This window comes from Pristiophorus japonicus, unplaced genomic scaffold (assembly GCF_044704955.1).
Source record: "Pristiophorus japonicus isolate sPriJap1 unplaced genomic scaffold, sPriJap1.hap1 HAP1_SCAFFOLD_42, whole genome shotgun sequence".
Taxonomy (NCBI): domain Eukaryota; kingdom Metazoa; phylum Chordata; class Chondrichthyes; family Pristiophoridae; genus Pristiophorus; species Pristiophorus japonicus.
This window is the reverse complement of record NW_027254090.1, coordinates 2,972,326-2,975,630: the sequence shown is the minus strand read 5'-3', so window position 1 is coordinate 2,975,630 and position 3,305 is coordinate 2,972,326.

Genomic DNA, 3,305 nt, shown 5'->3' with positions numbered 1-3,305 from the left:
CCCCCCCGTCATCAACATCCATGGTCCGGCCCTGGACAACGTGAACCAATTTATTATTTCGGGTGCCTCCTATCAACAAGAGCTGGCATTGACGACAAGATCCAACAACGGTCTCCAGTGCGCCAGTGCAGCCTTCGGCCGCCTGTGGAAAAGTGTGCTTGAAGACCAGGACTTCAATACTTTCACCAAGCTCATGGTCGACAGGCCGTAGTAAAACCCGCCCTTCTGTACTGCTCAGAGATGTGGAACATGTAAAGTAGACACCGCAAGTCGCTGGAGAAATACCACCAACGATTTGTCCAAAAGATCCTACAAATTTCCTGGGAGGACAGACGCACCAAATTTAATATCCTCGTCCAGGCCAACATACCCAGCAGTGTAGCACTGACTACACATGATCAGCTCCGTTGGGCAGGCCACATAGTTTGCATGCCAAAGCAAGCGCTCTACTCGCAACTCGTCCACTGCCAACGAGCCAAAGGTGGGCAGTGGAAACGTTACAAGGACACACTCAAAGCCTCCCTGATAAAGTGTGACATTCCTACTGACACTTGGGAGTCACTGGCCCATGACTGCCCTAAGTGGAGGAAGTGCATCCGGGAGGGCACTGAGCTGCTCGAGTCTCATCCCCGAGAGCATGCAAACATCAAGCGCAGGCAGCGGAAAGAGCGTGCAACAAACCAGACTCCACTCCCACCCTTTACTTCAAACACTGTCTGTCCCACTTGTGATAGAGACTGTGGTTCTCGTATTAGACTGTACAGCCACCTACCAACTCATACTAAGAGTTGAAGCAAGTTTTCCTCGATTCCGAGGGACTGTCTATGATGATGATGATGATGTGAGGCTATTGCACAGGAAGAAGCCTTTCAGTACCTTCAACCTTGTACGCAGGATCAGGCTATTCATCCCCTCATACATGTTAAATAGTAACAGGTGGCCACCATTCAACTTTTCAAGCGTTTTAAATAAGAACAGGAGGTGGGTCATTCGTCACTTTCCAGAAGTTTTATAGTTATAGGAAAAGGCAATTCTGCCCCTCGAATCCGTTGCATAGGAACAGGAGGTTGTCATTAAGCCCATCGATGCTCATACACTAGAAAAAGAGGAGGACATTCAATCTCCCGAGCCGGTTACATAGGAACAGGAGAAGAATATTCAACCCACAGAGGCTGGTTAATCAGGAACAGGAGGAGTTCAATCACTCCCTCAAGCTTGTTAGACAAGACAGCAGGAGGGCATTCAGCCACTCGAGCTTGTTACACAAGAATAGGAGGAGGCCATTCATCCACTTGAGCCTGTTACGCTGGAACGGGTAGAGGCGATTCAGTCCTTCGAGCCTGTGGCAGTGGAACAAGAGGACGTAATTCAGCCCCCATAAATTATTACACACAAGCACACTATTCGGCCCCTCAAAACACTTACATTGGAATAGAGGGGATGATTAAACGCTGTTCAGCCTATTAGACATCAACAGGATACATAGAAACATACAAACATCGAAAATGGATGCAGGATTAGGCCATTCGGCCCTTCGAGCCTGCACCACCATTCATATAATGATGGCTGATCATGCAAGATCAGTACACAATTCCTGCTTTCTCTCCATACCACTTGATCCTTTTAGCAGTAAGTGGCACATCTTACTCCCATTTTGAATATATCTAACGAACTGGCTAAAACAACTTTCTGTGATAGAGAATTCCACAGGTTCACAATTCTCTGAGTGAAGAAGTTTCTCCTCATCTCAGTCCTAAATGGCTTACCCCTTATCCTTCGACTCTGATCCCTAGTTCTGGATTTCCCTAACATCGGGGACATTCTTCCTGCATTTAACCTGTCCAATCCCGTCAGAATTGTATCTGTTCCTATAGAATCCCCTCTCATTCTTCTAAATTCCAGTTAATATAAGCCAGTCGATCCAGGTGGAGGCGATTCAAGCCCTCGACCCTTGTATTTAGGAAATGGAGCAGGCCATTCAGCCACTAAAGCCTGTTACATAAGAGCTGAAGGAGGCTATTCATCCAGTTTTAATCGTGATGTTGTCAGAAGATTGCAGGTTCGGGTTGTGTTCCGGTTGTTTAACTCACCGGGCAAAACTTATTCTTCTGTGTTCCGAATCTCCCCAAAAAGCGACCAATTCTGACAGTTACTCAACTAAAGTTATGGAAACGCCTGCTTACAGAGACTGATTCTGCGTTTTCCACATTGCCGATCTGTGGGCACCCGCAAGGCATGCGACGAACATAAGAAAATAAGCATTAGTAGAAAGGGTCGGCGATTCTGCCCTTCGAGCCTGCTCCGCAATGAAATCACCTCCTATTCTTCTAAACTCTGTAGCATATAGGCCGAGTATACTCAACCTCTCCTCATGGAACATAACATTGCGGTTTCGAGTCTGTTGAGGTCGGTTTGCCCTGTGGCTTCCAACTTGGAAAGGAACTGTTTTTACCCGAACATTTCTAACAGTCTCTGACCTTACATAACGGACTTAGCGAAATTAATTTTGCTCACAGAAGCTGACTGTCAGTTTTTCACATTGTTGCTCCGGGTGCACGGGCAGGTCTTATGGTAAAGAGAACTGTCGTGCACGTTTTCTCTTTGAATGTCATTTCTTAAAAAATCTTTGTCAGTTCACTCCAGACGAATGATCTGAAGGAAGAAGTGAGGAAAAGTTCCATCTCCGATCCGGATCTCTGTTCCACCTTCATTCAAGAAATGACGAATTCCAATAGTCAGTGTTCATTTTAACAAGACCTGAACAATGCTGGGACAGAGACCAGTGGTTTTAAGGAGATTTGGATTCAATGCCTATTGTATGTAAGTTTCAGTCAAATTCTGGGATGATTCATCAGCATCAAAAGTTTACAATAAATGAGCAGAACGGTTTCGGCGGCCATCGCCATAACGTCCCGTCAACTGTCTAAGACAACTTTGCCATTCAACCTGGTGCTGTTAGTCTCCAACCAGAAATACTCTGCTAGAATGTCCCTCTCACCTACAAAGTCCTGCCCGTGCACCCAGATTGACAAAGTTCAAAATGTAGAATCAGATTCTGCAAGCAAAATGCCTTCAGGAATGCTATAAACTACCTTATCGAATGAAGCCTTTTACTCTGATCAGACAGCCTGGCGACGCCGGGTTCATTCCCAGTCATTACAGAATCCTCTACAGATAGACCACATTTGGCGTACTTTGTGTAAATCTGGTCGCCATATAATTTACAAAATTGATATAATGGAACTGGAGAGGGTAAAGAGAGGATTTACAAGGAGGATACATGAAATGCGAGGCTATATATTAGG